General features: G+C 46.8%; 1 protein-coding gene across 1 annotated transcript in view; it reads right to left on the reverse strand.

The window, feature by feature from the left end:
• Window positions 1-17507, reverse strand: part of EXOC6B (exocyst complex component 6B) — a 2452465-nt gene that overhangs the window by 2278527 nt on the left and 156431 nt on the right. The window lies entirely within an intron of this gene.

Below are 17507 nucleotides of genomic sequence, written 5' to 3' on the forward strand. Positions count from 1 at the left end.
GTCTCTTAGTCTAACCTACCTTCTCTCGTAAACGCATGTTTCGCACCTCCAGAGCTTGTTCAAGGATTTACACTCTTACAATTAAAATGTGAACATTCCTGTGGCTTGAACACTCTGTGCGATAAATATCTCTTCACGAGTATTCTTATTTGTACAATAGCAATCAATGTTGCACCCTTCCTCCAAGCACAAGCATTTGATCTTGTAAATATGGTTCCGAATGTCAAACTCGGGTATTACACTTACAATACATTTGTTGTTCTTAACTTGGTGTGTTCATTAACGCTCCAATCATTTTCACCATTTTCATGTTAAATTTCAGCTTCCAGTTTGTTAATTGTTCCATATACTTTGAGGATGCTGTACATCTCTGCCACGTCTGGCCCATGTTTCTTTGTCGTTATCAATGGAGAGGCATGCACAGTAGCTTATGACGAAGGAAACTTATTTATAAATCTATTTAGGTAGTGGGCTGTGCTCTTTCACAAAGTTACAATGTGGTGTTGTAAACATGAACACGCTGCTAGCCTTCAATGCCGGATTGCAGGAAGTTTTGTGCAGGTGCAGTGTTCCGAATAGTTCCATTCCGGATACATGAACTCATTCAATCCTGGTTTTTGCTCTGCACTTAGGAAATGTTTCTGTATATATAAAACTGTCCAGTGGATGCACATAGAGAAGCCAGGATGGATGGACTACCCTCACCCAATGTGAAGAACCCTTGAGTGTTTGACATGTCAGTCCAATACAATTTATTTAGGAATAAGTAGAAGCATGGGTCTCTATAATTAATATAGGATCAATACCTGGCTCAATGAGAATCGCCACACCTAACCCGGTTCAACCGAAAGGTCCGCACAGAGAAGCCAGGTTTGATGCTGGCGAACCACCCAAGCGCAAGAATTGGGTAGCACAGGGACTTATGTCCATTTTTGCACCTTTTCTTGAAAAGGGATACCCTTGAACAGTGACAGTGCTGCAACCGCTTGCCTGAACACCCCTACTCAAGTACCCAGAGCGTTACCCTCTACAAGTTCTGCATTTTCTGTGCTTCTTCCACTGGGGTGGGTTTTTAGTTGCATTTTTCCTAGAGGATAATTGCATTCTGATTGTTAAATAAAAGTATATTTATTTTTTATAGAGTCTCAATTAGACTTTTTTATTTTGGAGTCTTTGTACTATGGCTGTTTGGTTTGCTACTGTGATCACTTCAAACCCCTCCTGATGGTAGAGCCTGCCCTCATCCCACGCTAATCCAGAAGATGATGCGGGTATACCAGTCGTGCTGTGGCCGTTTTACTTGTATACTTGGGATTTCTGCTGGTTTACTAGCAGTTTGGGGCTAACTCTGCAATTTAGTCACTGTTCATCGATGTACTCCTGCAGACCAATAGTCATTTCGTCACATTTATAAATATTGGCAAACCACCAGAACGACGCCAATCATTCCAAACAGCACTGATTAAAAATAATTCTACAAGTGAAAGATTAGCAGGCGGAAGGGATCCTTCAGTAAACCAGAAGGGAGTAACAGAGAGTAATGATAATACTGAAAATGTCGATGGAGCAAAGGATATGCACTACAAAATAGTAGCAAGGAGTACATAGTAGAAGACCCAATTGAGTTAATTGCAATGAGCGATCACTAGCAGTCAGGTAGCGCGGGAAAAAAAATAAGTCTGACATTAAGATTCTTGTCTGAAGCCATCACCCTAAACGTCTATTTACATTTCTTCAACAATATTTAAAGTATTTTCCTAACATACAGAAGCTAGCTTAAAGGCAACATCTGTCAACTGGTGAAACACGTCGTCTGATACCCAAAGATAGCTATCAACAAAGCCCAACTCGGTGGTTGCAAAAGACTAATAATGTATTATCAAATAATTTAACAACATGAAGTGTTCGCGCTAGTAGATTGGCTGCCTGAATGTTCATAGCTGCACCAAAGCACCTTGCATTTAATGCGATTCGCAAATTCATTTGATCGTTCACTGCGACTAACGTGACCCCATGTGTTTCTGGAGAAATTCCGACTAGAATCTTTGAAGGGAGAAATGAGGACTTGGGCACCGACTGCCAAGCCTCATTTCATGTTGGAGTTCTTTTTAGCCCTATTATTAAAACCGACTGCCGGAGAAGTGGGTCTACAAGGGATAAAATTAGATCTTGAGAGTGAATATGAAAATGAGAACATCTTGTATTTATAAAGCACCAACAGTGCAGTTGGCATCGTACAAAGGAAACGGCATATCACGATTCCTCAATGTGGGAAGAGAACTTGAAGTGTATTATTACTGTGCCTTACTGGCGATGCTTCTAATAGCCGTATCTCTTATGGTGTAAAGGGCCAACAGCGCTCAGAGCTTCAGAGAGGACATTGCACAGCAGGGTGCCTGCCCACAAACAGCACTTCTTATTATTTCCCTAATCGAGCCGAACAGATTGGAGCGTGTGGAGACCCGCAGGATTCCTGGAAGGAGGCACAGCAGGTCCCCAGCCGGGGCAGTGCTGCTGCTGCCACATGAGCTCACACACTGCTTAAGTGGTTCCGGGTTACACCATAAACATGCCTTGCTAATGTAGGCCCCCATCCTCAGAGGGTACTCCTATAAGGTGACCACACGTCCCGGTTTTGCCGAGACTGTCCCAATATTTGGTGCTCTGTCCCTCTTTCTCAAGATTATGTTCCCATTGGAAACTGCAGTGGTACCGGTTTTTGTAGTAGCTCTTCATGGCTGGGAGGCAGGAATGCACAATCTCACACAGAATAAATGCTGCATTTCACAATTGAAGATGGTGTTAGTTTGTGATAAATTTATTATAAAATGTGTTTGTGTTGGGACCGCTCGAGACGCGTTACTGCGTAGAAGGCAGATTGAAGGTGTGAATCACACGGAGCAGGTCGTACTTCTGGGGCTCCTCTTGTGGGAGTAATAAAAGACAATTACTGGGCTCCACCACTTGCACATCCCAGCATGGTTTACTTTCTATAGTTCTTGGACATTTAAAGAACCACAGCACTGTTGAACTGCTGAATATTACTAGAGCAACAAAGTTAAATCCAACAAGCTGATCCCCCCTTATTTTTATACAACATGTTTGGCGACGAGGATCAGGACTTGAACCCACGTATCATGCAAGGAGGGACGACGCCCCCGCCATTTCTGCAAACACCAGCTAAACCTGCAATTCCATGGCCACAATGGCATCTCCTATTCACTACTTACCTAGAAGCACTAGGAGCTGTGGGGTACACAGAGGCAAGGTGCAGAGCCATATTATTAAATGCGCTGGGTGTTGAAGGTTAAAGAGTGTTTGCAGGCCTAAAGCCCGAAGCAGGGGCCGATGAAAAAGACGACATATATAACAAGGCCGTCAGGAGAATAATTAAGCGCGTTGTCAGCAAAGAAAATACGGTGTTGCACAGGACACGTTTCTGCAATCGCAAACCAGAAGCATCTGAACCCGTAGACTAGTACATGACCAAGCTGCGTGAACTAGCTGCACTATGCAACTTTGGCAATAACGCAGAAGGACTAATCTGCAACATGCTGACAGTCTGCACCAACAGCAGAAAATTGAACACCACAAGAGAGTGGGTGAAAGATCTAGGGGAAAAGGGAAAAGATACTCCTTGAGTGCATCCTGTATAAAATAGGACTATGGTGCAGAGCAGAGGCACAAATAGCAGTGGAATGAAGGTGGAGAGCAGGAAGGAGTGACCCAAGTGTTGAAAGCTGCATAGAGGTCCAAAGCTAAGTACCATCATGGGCTACCAATAAGATCTGATGCTGTGTTGTGTCTGACTTGGAGAGGGTATGGCAGTTAGTACCGCAGGAGTCAAGCTGGGAAGTGACATGGATCTAAAGGAGCAGGAAGGAGAGAGGTAGGGTGAATGTTAACAGAATGGTCAATCGAGGTATTTTTGGAATTGGAGAGATGGCAGATTTTTAACTAAGAGGAACTAAGAAGGTAAAGAAATGTTCAGCAGCTGAAGGGTGTGAGCGACTTTAGACCATACTTGATTTAAGGAATCTAATTGGGTTGGTGTTGAGGGGTGGGGTAGGCAGATTCAGTTCATGGGATCTTGTCGAGCAGAGAGGAAGACTCAAGAAAGAAAAGTTAGAGGCAGGAACGGATCAGAAGACAAAAGGATTAGAGGAGGATAGCGGGGGGGGGGGGGAATCCTGCAAGAGGCAATGGCAATCTAACTGGAGACCTGAATACCGCTGTGCTCCCCGACGGCCTGTAAGCCCATCAGGGTCAAATTTTACCATATGCCTAGCTTTACCTTTGTGAGTCTTCTTACAAAGCAGACTATGAGCTATACTAGTTAGCGACAGCCTTTTTCACTTTGAGAATGATGTGCCTCTCCCGGAAAAACCTGTGCCAGGGCAATATCTGGACGATGCTGATGCAACGCTATGGGTTATGATAGTTAATGGGACGCAAATATGACCATGCAAGATCATTGTTACTGTTTACTTCAGAGTTTGCACTATAGCTTCCAGATCCAGAAATTAACAGTTTCTAGCCTGACTCCAACGCACCAGACATACCATTCAGGGAGCAGCACACAAAAGTTAATTGTGGTGAACCCCTAGATTTGGTGGCAGCCAAAATGGTTCAATGGATGCAACAATGATACTGGGAACAGGGATCCCAGCTTGAGTCCCAATGGCCCTTTAAAAAAAAAAAAGTCCTGAGGAAAAAAGAAAAAAGGAGGGTCTGCCTGGTTATACCCATGGACAACCCCCTGATGTGCAGAAGACCGGTTGGGAGGAGGATCTGCAGCATGCCAAAGCCCTCCTGAAAGCAAAACACACTGCTAAATACAACACACCTCAATACATTAGTGTTTTCCCTCCCCCCTGACGTGGTGGGACAAGCCGAGGCGCAAGCCTTTCGGTATTAGTGTCTGTCGGACACTAATACAGCAAGAATCCTGACCATCTGCGCCGACCTAAAGAGGTGAGAGCACAGACACTGGCAACAGACAGCATCTGAGATTTGAATTTCTTCTTAAAGACAACCCGGGAGAAAGCAAAAGTGCCCTGCAGCCCTTTGAGCAGTGCATCTAATTAAAATGGACACTGGCGGATACAAACTGCACCATCCAACATTGCAGTCTCACTTCCACTAAACCAAATGTCTGCAAATGTTCCAGATTCAGCAGCTCCTCTCTTCAGCAGCTTCAGTGTGAAAAGATTCACAAGCTGCAGATAGCTCATACATTCATACATTCTGCTTTGTGAGGAGTCTCACACTAGATATGTGGCAGAGGATGACTGAGGGACTTATGGTCTGTCGGGGATTCAGGCTTGTATGCTCAGACGAGGACTCCTCCGTAAAAGTGCATATAGAGGTGAAGAACCAGGACACAAACCACAAGGTTCACAAAAACTTGGTTCACTTTTCATATGGTGCCGCAGAAATGATGAAGCAAGCCATATTGAACATTGGCGTCTTGCAGCGGATGATACCAGAAAGCTCCTCTCCAAGATTTGAGACTTTCCAAACCAACATTATATACATTCAACCAGCACGAACATTCTTTATTAGCTTTTACAAGACATACTGTACATTTTCATTTGCCTTTGGGTTTGGGCAATTCTGTTAGATTTAGAGAATTATTTGTGTCTGTAACACAACCTTCTACCATTGATTGGTCACCACAGCCGAGAAGAGGAAAGCTTAAGGACAGCAGTTTGCCCAGGTTTCGGAAGGTAGAGCTAGGACCTAACCACTGGGCTGTAGAACTTCTCTTAACAGCTTATAATGTAGGACGCCAAGAGGAGACCTATTCAACTACATTATACCAGCATGTTTGAAAGAAAACCACACAGACCACAGCATGCATAAAGTCTTCACACGTATTAGCTCAAGAACATTGTGGTCTCTTTTTCCTTGTATTCCTAAGTACAATTGCTCTCCTGTTGTTGGCATTTGAATTTCTATCTTTTACCTCCAACTCTCCATTCGGGAGACTGGTCCATGCATTACATACACATTGTATAAAGATGTGTGAACGAATCGTCCAGTTCTATTCTGGACTTTGTTCTCTTCTAGACCTAAAAACATGATTTCCTCTTTTATGGGGTTTCTTAACTCAGCAACAATTGGCATAATTTTAGAGTTTGAGATTCTTATTACTGAATCATTTGTAATCATGTAATTATCAAAGGCTGTAAGCGACCTATGTAAGCCAATGGAGTTTGGTCGAAAATTCACCAAATCATCAGCATAGGCAAGCTAATGAAAATGAACTAATTTTCATATTGAAAATTCCAGATTTTCAGATTACAGGAAATTAAAGATTGCTGTTGGTGTGATCAATTTTCAGGCCAGATTGAATCTGGATTTTCTTAGGAGACAATCTTTAATAAATGAAGGTGGCTTAGCTAGCCGGGTATATAAACAGATTGCCCATGAATACAATAGCAATGATTTGCTGAGGAATGAATGGAGTCGAAGAATTGGCTCTGACATTACAGTGGAGACTTGGACAAGGATCCTTGGGTTTGACTGAGAGAACAAGGCAAATTAAGATCCTAAACAGGGTTTATTGGACGCCAGAGAGATTATGAAAGAGGTTTGAAGGATGATCCGGAATGTTGGGCGTGTGTTCATGAAAATGGTACGTTAGAACATATGATCTGGGATTGCAGAAAGGTGAGAGGACTTTGGGGCGTATTGGTGAGGTTTTTGAAAAGGTCCTGAATGACTCAATTGGTTTTAACTTTGAGACATTGATTTTGGGGAATGATTCAATCCTGGATGATCTCACTCAGTGCCATAAGAAATGGTTATTTAGAGGTGCTGCGGAGGGTAAGAAACTCATCCTTAGGAATTGGAAATCTAATGTTACATTAGAGAAAGAAGTTTAGCTGAATGAAATGCATGTTTTGGCAGAGGTGGAAGAACGTTTATATAGGAAACAAGGCAGAAATTGATTATGTGAAGATTTGGGGGACATTTTTGGCGTTGTATTGAACCTGACTTTGTATATTATATGATGTGAACTGTGGGTTTCTATGGGGTTTGTTTCTGAGCTGTTATTATTTTTTAATATTTTTGTAACTTTGTAAATAGCCTTTGTAAATATTTTGTGATTTCATACATTGATGTTATTTTATATTGAAAATAAAGTTTCAAAAAGAAAATGAACTAATCCTAGAAAGGGGAAAGGCACTGAACTTTGATAACTGACACATCTGAAATATATAGATTGAATAGGACAGAAGCCAAAACACGCCCCTGCCTTAACCCTTCATAAGTCTTGATTTCCCATGAAAGACGGCCATTAGTGTCCAATCTTACTTGCAGTGAGGTATTTAAATCCAAGCCTCTGATAATGTCAATTAGTGAAGCCAGAAATCCCCACGAAGACAGTTCAGAGTTTAATGCGACAGACATTATCATAAGCAGAGGAAAGATCAATGAAAGAAACGTATAAAGGTACTTTTGGGTTCCATGCTTGGCTGAAAAAGGAACAATAGTAACCCATTTTGACTAGAACCAACACCTCAGCGAAAAGGGCCTTAATGTCAAAAATCAAATACTGTGCAAGAGAATGAATGCTTCATTAAATTATTGAAAACTTGCATGTGACATTGCGTCCGCCACTACCGATATTGTAAAAGGAGAGGCAGGCCTACATTTCTAAAGCTTGAAAGAGGACAACATTTAGCTCTCCAGAAGTTTTGGACTCAAACTCCCACTAGGCCTTCCCACCACCACAGTCAATGTCGAGGGATCAGGGCAGTTGCAGTCCAACCCATCTAGAGAGCGCTCGTTTGTAGACCCCAATGTTTTTCCTAAATCCAAGCACCTGTATGAAAAGCATGGCAAGCATTAAAGGGGAGTCTAACCTTTCAGGTTTTAGAAAGTAATTTTAAATAGCCCATCAAAGAAAGAATCAATCCTGTATGGGACAGACTTGTCGATGCCTCAATTATGACAGCAGGCTATAGGGGATGAGAAGACCTATAATAAAAAGTACACACAAAAAATGTATAAGAAAGAAGTCTTGCATAAATGTCCAATTTACTAGAGACTTAAGGAACATCAGAGTCCTGAAGGCATAGCCCATCAAACTCAGGAAACAGCAGCAATGAAGCAATCTCGCGGGTCAGCTTGCTCAGACAAACCACAAATACTTGGAAACGGACTACTCTAAAAGAACCGTATAGCAAGCCTGCAGAGAATAGAACGCAACACCATTTCTATGAAGGCTAATATTAAAACTGGCTCACGAAAATAAAAATAATATATTATGTTCTAAGGGAGGATTCAATATTGCGGCATAATAACCTGAGGCCAAGTTATGGACAGAGAGACAGCAAAGTGTGATAAACTGGGGAAGGATCTGTAGCTATAGGTTATCAGCAGGTAGCAGCAATAACAAAACAGGGGTTGGACTTCTGGCAGTGTCATAAACAGCTTAGGTAAGGTAAATAAATACACAGTACTTCAATAACAAATATCTTCATAAATTGAGAATTTAAATTTTCTTGGATGAACAGGAATAGTTTTAGCATGAACATACACTTTGTGTTCTTCTCTTTACAAAAGTGAAAGAATTACTCAAATGCAAATCTAACCAATGGGTGCGTTACATGGTTTGCTTAAGATGCAGGGAGAAGGAATCATGCTGGAAACTGGCAGTGCAATTATTTTCTATTCCCACCTCTGCCTACGAATCCCGACTACTCTAATTGGATAAGAGCAAGTCAATAACAAATTGCATGTTCTAATACTACTCACGGCATTCATATTAAAAAGCAGGAAATTAAAATTAAGAATGGAGAAGAGAAATACCCCTGGTACTTCCACCTACCATATACGTTGAGGGTATATAGCTTACCATCGAAGGAATTAACTGCAATGAAAATGGGCGATCAGTACCCTCATTTTAAGTTGGTGCCAGCCCAAAGCGAGCCCCCACCTGCTGCCTACCCGTCTTAAAAAGAGGTTTGCTGGCTGAAGAGCCCAATCGAAGACACCAAAAGCACTTTCCAGAAATAATGCTCTCATGATACGTCCACGCTCTTACAGGAGGGGATATGTCCGAATTCCTGTTTGCCCTTCCTGCGTTGGTTTTTATTGGACAGGAGTGGAATGGCAAGTGAACTGGCAGAGACTTTGAAAAAACAATCTGCACAAGAAAAGTGCTACAAAGCCACAACATGCCACCCCCACAACCATCATCCCAACAAACTAGTAGTGGCCCTTCGTTACGGGGCCCCATCTCTGTTTTCATCCCCCGCCCCATCCCAGGTCCAACATTCCACACATGTCACAAACAATGGTGTTCTCTACCACATCTCTCTTGGCACTTGGATGGTATTATTAATCTAAAAAATGATTGTCAAAGCTTCCACAAGATCTTGCTTGATAAAGAAAAAGACGTTGTCTTCACACATCCATGCTGTATTCAATAGAATCTCTTCTTTGAAGAATAACCACTTTCAAATTTCTTTTTCACAAACAATTTTTTGTCAGGATAGTTTTACCCCAGTTCACCATAACACATTAGGAACGTCCCACTTTCTTTCCACCATAACCTTCTACCACACTGCAGTATTTCAATGATTTTCTTCCAGGTCCACTAACCTGCCAGGGCCAACCACTAAAAGTTCCTTTCCTGGTATACTCTGCCAGAATAAAACTCTTACAACTACGAATACTCCGTGGTGAGGTTTGCTTCACACTTCCCACACTTTGAACCTAATAGAGGAAAGTTATTTTTTTTAAATGCTTCTTGAAAAAGGCTATCAACGACAATAACGGTATACTCAACTTCTTCCAAACTGGCCTGGTAGTTGGCACCCAATAAACAGATTTAAATCAGGCAATGGAACTGCCGAGGCAAGTACCTGCAAGGGGCATTGTTGCTTTGTACATGAAGGTGTGAGACACAACACAAACAACAAGGCCTGGCCAGACGCTGGACCTTCGGTTTCACAGAGTACCAGTCACCATTAAAAAAATAAAATAAAAACATTCGATTTTTTTTTTCCAGCAATTTCATTCAACAAAATGGCATTTGAAAATGTGACATTCGAAAATGTCACTATAAACCGAACAGGATGCATCAGTAACCAAGACAGAGGGATGACCATAGCTGTCGCGGTTCATTACGCGATCACACTCAACTCCGGGAGTTTCTCCCCCCCCAATCAAGTTGGCGCACAACAAAGCACTATCATTTTGTTAAGCGTCAATTTGGTAAAGCATCCAACCAGTCTCGCACCCAATCTCAACAAATACCTCATGTCCCAATGGACTAGGAACCAGGCCGGTGTGTAGTAAGAATATAGATTCATTTATTTAAACCAAATTTGACAAACAGACTAACATCAATCACCAATGCTGTGGCAACACAAGAACAAAAATGACTTCCATAATGGCAGCAACACAGATGATACTGAGATATGCAGTCACAATTTCTGTGAGCTTTCTTTTCAAATCCCTCACCAATGCAGAAAAGAACAATTCAAGGCACACAGTGATTACTGATTTGGTTATAATATTTTTTCGAGGGGATTGGGTCCTCCGACTTATTCCATATCTATGACATGTAATCACCACAGCTGAGCTGCTTCGGAAACTTTTTTTTGGCATCTGCGTCCTGCGTCGATGACGTCGATGCGCCGTCGTCGAGGACCTCCTCCGACGTCCGACGTCATCCAATGTGATAAGTAGGACGCACAACGCCCGTAGCCTCAGTTCGTTTTTTCCACGAACGTGTCGCTTCGTGAATCTCGGTTAACGCCTCGACTCTTTGGAGTTCTGTTCTTCTCGGTTCTTCAAACCTGTTCGTTTTTGTGAAAATCCTTTGTGTGAAGATGTCTTCTACTTCGTCTTCGACCCCGCGTCCGGTCTTCAAGAAGTGCGAGGAGTGTGGGTCCAAGATGTCAGTGACGGACTCGCACGACGCCTGCCGCTGGTGCCTCGGGGAGGCCCACGACACGGATGACTGTATCGACTGCCAGTCGCTCACGTCCAAAGCCTTACGCGAACGTAAGAAGAAGTTGTCGGTAGGTCGGGTGTCCAAGCCCCGGAAGTCGAGATCTGCGGGGCTTTCGACGGATGATTCGAGGGGTGACTCTCCGCGTCGTCGTCGGAAGTCTCGTGGGTCTCCTTCTAGGAGTCGGTCTCGCCACTCCTCAGCCTCTTCGAGGCATTCTCGGAAGCGCCGACACCGGTCGTCTTCCAGGTCCTCTTCGGAGGACTCTGCCGGCACGTCGTTTACCCCACCAGCCGTGCAACGCCGGAGGTATGGGCTTCCTTCGGGAAGAAAATGCTGGCGATTCTTGAGTCGCAGGGTACTAAGCCGTCCGCGCCCCTGAGTGGGGTCGGTCGTGAGAGGTCGAGAGACACCGCTCGCAAGAGTGGTCGGCACGAGTCACGGGAGAGGTCCCGTTCGGACAAGGAGACTCGTTCTCGACGTACCCGTTCCAGGTCCCGGTCCTCGACGCGTTCGAGACCGTGTGCACCTGTGAGGTCTTCGAGGAAGACATCGACGTCTGAGGCGTCGACAGGCTTTCTCGAGGCTCCGAGGAAGTCGTCGAAGCCGTCGACGCTCAGGTCGTCGAAGGGCACGCTCGGGGCTCCGGCTTCGAGGGCTGTGGCGATGCTGCCGATGCTGGCGGCGCTGCATCTGACGTCTTTTTCCTCGACGTCGACGCCGATCCTCGCGGCGCCGATGCCTGTTCTCTCGACGCCGGCGCCGATTCGCTCGACGCCACCGACGTCTTTCGTGTCGGAGGTACCACTTGGCACGGGGGAACCCCCTAGGAAGGCTCTGGTTAAGAGCAAGCACTCTCGGGTGCCTTCTTTTCGCCACCTGGAATATATTTCAGAGGCAGATGAGGATTCTGATGGCCTGGTTCCTAGTCAGGTTCCAGATGAAATTGTCTCGGGCCATAGTCAGTTTGACGATTTGAGGCTGTCACTGCATGATGCCAGTGGACTGGACACCTCTCCGGAGGTGGAGTTTTGTAGGCCTGAGCCTGGCTCTCATGCCGATTCCTCGTACCGGCGCCTTATGGCTAGGGTTTCTGAGTACTTGGGATGGTCTGCTCCCCCAGGGGAGTTTGTGCAGGATGATCTAACGGACATCCTTGATGTTGGTCCCCCAACTGACCCGGTACTGCCGTTCCATATGGCTTTACAGAGAAGGGTGGCGGCGGCTTGGACTGCTCCGGAGAGTCTCCCGGTGGTGGGCAGATCCTTGTTGCGAAAATACCGTCCAGCCAGTAGCGACCCCTGCTACTTGACCAGGCACCCCACTCCGGAGAGTTTGGTGGTGCAGGCGGCCACGGCCCCGGCAAAGCAGGCGTCGTACCCTACAATCCCTCCTGATAGGAACGACAAACGTTTTGATGGCTGGGCGAAGAAAGTGTTTTCTTCTGGTGGTATGGCGCTTCAGGCGGCCAACTCCATTTGTGCCTTGTCTCGTTTCACACACACTGTGTGGAACTGTGTTGCGTTAGCGGCTGAACATATTCCCGAAGGGGACGAACGGGATGGTTTCCTTGCTATGGCCCAGGATGGTAAGGATGCCATGTGTGAGTCCGTTCATTCGGGTTTGGACTTAGCTGAATGCGTCAGTAGGTCCATGGCGGCGAGCACCGTGATACGCAGGTTTGCGTGGTTGCGGAAGTCGGGGTTTGCTCCTGATGTGCAGTCCCGGCTCATCAGCATGCCCTTTGACGGTGAACACCTTTTTGGCAGCAAGGCTGACGAGAGCCTTGAGAGGTTGCAGACCTCAAAAGCTGCAGCGAAGTCGTTGGGCGCTGCAGTTCGCCAACCTCTGCCTTTTCATCCTAGGGGACAGCTGTGGAGGGGTGGTTCCTTTCGCTATTATCGTCCTTCAGTAAAGCGAGAGGAGCTGGCAGTCAAAGAGGCCAAGGCAGGGGTACCAGAGGTGGACGACAGGGTACCCGTGGTGCCAAGGCCGCTCGGGCAGTTGCCTCTTTGCCCTCAGGTAACGCCGCAGCCGCTCCCACTCAGTCATGAGGCCATGTCCCATGGTTCGCCGGTTGGGGGAAGGCTTGCGCAGCATCTTGTAGAGTGGCAAGCCATTACTTCAGATGTCTGGGTTCTGGAGATCATAACCCACGGCTAGTGTCTTCCCTTTCGGCACAGGCCTCGCGACAATCCACCGGGGAACCTCTCTTTGCTGAGTCCAAATCCGATCCTTGCGCAGCAAATTCAAGCCCTTGCTGGAGAAAGGCACCATAGAACTGGTGCCTGTAGCGGAGAGGAACAAGGGATGGTATTCCCCTTATTTTTTGATTTCGAAGAAAGACGGGGGATTGAGACCCATCATGGACTTGCGCGGTTTGAAAAACTCCTCAGGAAGGACAAGTTCAAGATGGTTACTCTCTCTCAAGTCCTCCAGGCCCTTCAGCTTCAGGACTGGTTGGTGTCACTCGACCTCAAGGATGCTTACTTCCATGTGCTGATCCATCCCAAGCACAAGAAGTACCTGAGGTTCGCGGTTGGCGACTCGCACTTTCAGTTTCGGGTCCTGCCGTTCGGATTGACCTCCGCCCCGAGGGTTTTCACCAAGCTCATGGTGGTGGTGGCAGCGCATCTAAGGCAAGGGGGGATTCACGTCTACCCCTACCTGGACGATTGGTTGATCAGGGGGAGCTCTCCCGAGCAAGTCCTGGATCATCTGTCCGTCACCTGCCACTCCCTTCACAGGCTGGGCTTCTCCCTCAATTTAAAGAAGTCCCATTTGACGCCAACACAGCGGCTCCAGTACATCGGAGCAGTGCTCGACACTTCCCTGGCGCAGTGTTTTCCTCCCCAGGTGAGGGCTCTTCACATTCAGCAGATGGTGCACAAGTTTCAGCATGCCCAGACACTCCCAGCGTTCGAGTTCTTGAGGTTGCTCCGCCTCATGGCATCCTGCATTCTTCTGGTGCCAGAGGCTCGCCTGCGGATGAGATCTTTGCAGTGGGCACTCAAGACGCAATGGTCGCAGTCCTCCGGCAGGATGTCGGACCCGGTTCAGGTGCCGCCCTCGGTCGCCTGGGACCTTCTGTGGTGGGCCGTAGAAGGCAACTTGATGAAGGGGGCTCCATTTTGACTTCCCTGGCCGGAGGCGACGATCGTGACGGATGCATCCCTCACGGGATGGGAGTTCATGCCAACGGGCTGACAGTCAGCGGTCGTTGGTCTCCGTCGGAGTCCAGACTCCATATCAATCTGTTGGAGCTGAGGGCCGTCAGGCTTGCCCTGAAGGCTTTTCTGCCGACTGTGCGAGGAAAGAGTGTCCTGATCTTGACGGACAACACAGTGGCCATGCACTACCTCAACAAAAAGGGGGGGGCAGGGTCACTTCCTCTGTGCAGGGAGGCGATGCAGCTCGAGTTCTGGGCCATCCAGCAGGAAGTTTTGATCTCGGCAGTTCATCTGGCCGGAGACGAAAACGTGACGGCGGACACTCTGAGCAGGCAGAGCGCGATCTCTCACGAGTATGAGTTGGCTCAGGAGATTCTCCTGGAGATCTTCGCCCTTTGGGGGAACCCTCAAGTGGATCTCTTCGCCTCCAGTGTCAACCGGAAGTGCGAAAGGTTTTGCTCGCGGGAATTTCCTCCAAAAGGAGCCTTAGGAGACGCGTTTGTGGTGGAGTGGTCATTCCCGCTGCTGTACGCGTTTCCTCCAGTCCCCGTCATCCCGCAAGTGCTGCGGAGGTTTCGGAAGTTCGGTTCCCGGATGATCCTCATTGCCCCGGCGTGGGCTCGGAGGACGTGGTACCCGTACCTTCTCGACTTGTCCATCTGCCCTCCACGTCGTCTTCCCTACCGAGAAGATCTGCTCTCACGGGAGGGGGGTCAGGTTCTCCATCCAGAGGTCAGATTCCCTCAACCTTCACGCTTGGCTTCTGAAAGGTTGAGGTATAAGGATTGGGACCTCCCTGAAGACGTGATGGAGGTGTTGCTTTCGGCCCGAAGGCCAGCAACAAAGTCTCTGTACCATTGCCGTAAGTTCTGCGACTGGTGCAGAGTTCAGAATGTGGATCCTTTTGCATGTGACATCCCCATGGTTCTGTCCGTTTTACTTTCTTTGGCCCACAGGGGCTTGCAAGTGGGTACCATTAAAGGTTACCTGGCGGCGCTGTCCATCTTTAAGCGCTCGTCTGAAGAGTGTTCTTACTTTAAAATCCCTTTAATTTCACAGTTTCTGAAAGGGCTCACTAATGTGTTCCCTCCGTCACCTTTCCTGGTGCCCGGTTGGGATTTAAACCTTGTTCTTAAGTTTCTTATGGGTGCTCCGTTTGAGCCTTTACATTCTTGCCCTTTGAGGCTTTTAACTCTGAAATCTGCATTTTTAGTTGCGGTTACTTCCGCTCGCAGAGTGAGTGAGTGAGTTACAGGCACTTTCAGTTAAGCCACCCTTCACTGTATTTCACAAGGACAGGGTTGTCCTTAGAGTTTGTCCTTCTTTTCTTCCGAAGGTAGTGACGGAATTTCATTTGGCCCAGAAGGTTGTTCTTCCGGCATTCTATCCTCCTCCGCATCCTGGTAAGGAAGAGGAGAGGCTCCATAGGCTTGATCCTAGGAGAGCTTTAAGCTTTTATGTTTCACGCATGTCCCGGGTCAGAGTGGACGATCAACTCTTTATTGGTTATGCTGGAAAGCGTTTGGGGCAAGCTGTGACGAAACAGACTTTGTCTCGCTGGATTATTTTGGCCATCTCGGAGTGTTACCGCTTGGCGGGTAAGGACCCACCGGCTGGCTTGCGGGCCCATTCTACCAGGGGTATGGCTGCATCTACTGCCCTGCAGAGGGGTGTTCCTATTCGCAACATCTGTGATGCAGCCACCTGGGCTTCAGTACATAGGTTTGTACGTCACTATTCCCTCGATTCCATCCGAGGACAGGATCTGGCCTTTGGCAAGGCGGTCCTTTGCTCTGCTATTTGATTGGCCATTCTAAATTTTGATTCTAAATTCTTTCCCTCCTCCTTGCTCTGGTACTGCTTTGGGAGTCTGTCATATATATGGAATACGTCGGAGGGCCCAATCCCCTCGAAGAACAAGTTACTTTCTTACCTGGTAACGTTCTTTCGATGGGATGGTCCGACGACGTATTCCATATCGCTCCCGCCCTGCCTTCCCCGCTGCAGAATTTCTTTTGCGATTGCAGCTTACGTTCCGCAAGGCTTTGTGTCTGACTGGCAGTTGACTAATGTCACACGTTCTGGGGGAAAAAACTACAACTGAGGCTACGGGCGTCGTGCGTCCTACTTATCACATCGGATCACGTCGGAGGAGGTCCTCGACGACGGCGCATCGACGTCATCGACGCAGACGCCGAAAAAAGTTTCCAAAGCAGCACAGCTGTGGTGATTACATGTCATAGATATGGAATACGTCGTCGGACCATCCCATCGAAAGAACGTTACCAGGTAAGAAAGTAACTTGTTCTTCTCCCAGCAACGCCCACCCTCCAAACATCAATTAGACTTCGCCCCTCTGAATTGAAGGCAAGTGGCAGAGAGTGGGAACACAATGGGGAAATAGTTTTGGGTTCTGATAAAAATGCACTCTTTAGAACAGACATTCAAGGGGAAAAATAGTTTTGTACTTATTGCTACAGATGCAATAAGAGGAAAAGAAAAACAATGGGAACATTCGTTTTGCCACACCTAAAAAGAACAGGCAGGGCTTTGTGGTTTGGGTCAGAGCACAATGGGAACAAAGGGGCAAATTTGTTTTCCCACCACACACGCAAAGGAAATACAAGGCGTCACACTTCTGATTTAAAATGAAGGGTATTGAAAGCAAGCGTCCCCAAAAAAGCATTGCCCTCCCCACAAAGAGAGGCAGTAAAGGACACACCCCAGGAGGGAATGAGACCAAGACCAAGTGCGGGTGAAAGTAAAAGGTTTACTATCTAGTCAAATAGGGCATGCAAAGGACTCCGCAAGCTCTGAGAGCGCTCTGTCTGACAATAGCAAAGACAGTCTTATTTATTACAAAACCATGTCATGAGTCCTACACACTATAAGGGGCACAGTCTTGGGGACTGGGTGGCGTCGACTAACTATAGGCGCAGCAGTGATGAGCAGCTCCAGGATTGGTGGACATCAGCGTAGTGCCAACGTGGGGCGGATGGGTCAGCTGGGCTTGTCGGGGTGGGGCTGCCAGGCCAGGCGCGGTCAGTGTCGTTGATAGATGGTTGCCCTAACATTCTTCCCTTGTGGCCACACACACAAACACTCATCCGTTTAGACGATATCAGTTGTCTGCAAATCCAGCAATATGTTACTCTAAGGGATAATAGGATACTGGAGAAACACATGCAAGGTGAAGTTTTACCAATACATCAGGGCACTGTTACTTTTGACCTGTTGACTGGGTGTCATAAACTTGGGTGTCTGGTCTAAGGGGATGAGGTGAACTGCCCTGTCATTCTGGTCTTGTTAGATGTAGTGAAGAATTACTTTATGATATGTTAGTACAGGGTTGCATTTCTGCT

This window comes from Ambystoma mexicanum, chromosome 6q (assembly GCF_040938575.1).
Source record: "Ambystoma mexicanum isolate Mex_15411 chromosome 6q, UKY_AmexF1_1, whole genome shotgun sequence".
NCBI classification, from domain to species: domain Eukaryota; kingdom Metazoa; phylum Chordata; class Amphibia; order Caudata; family Ambystomatidae; genus Ambystoma; species Ambystoma mexicanum.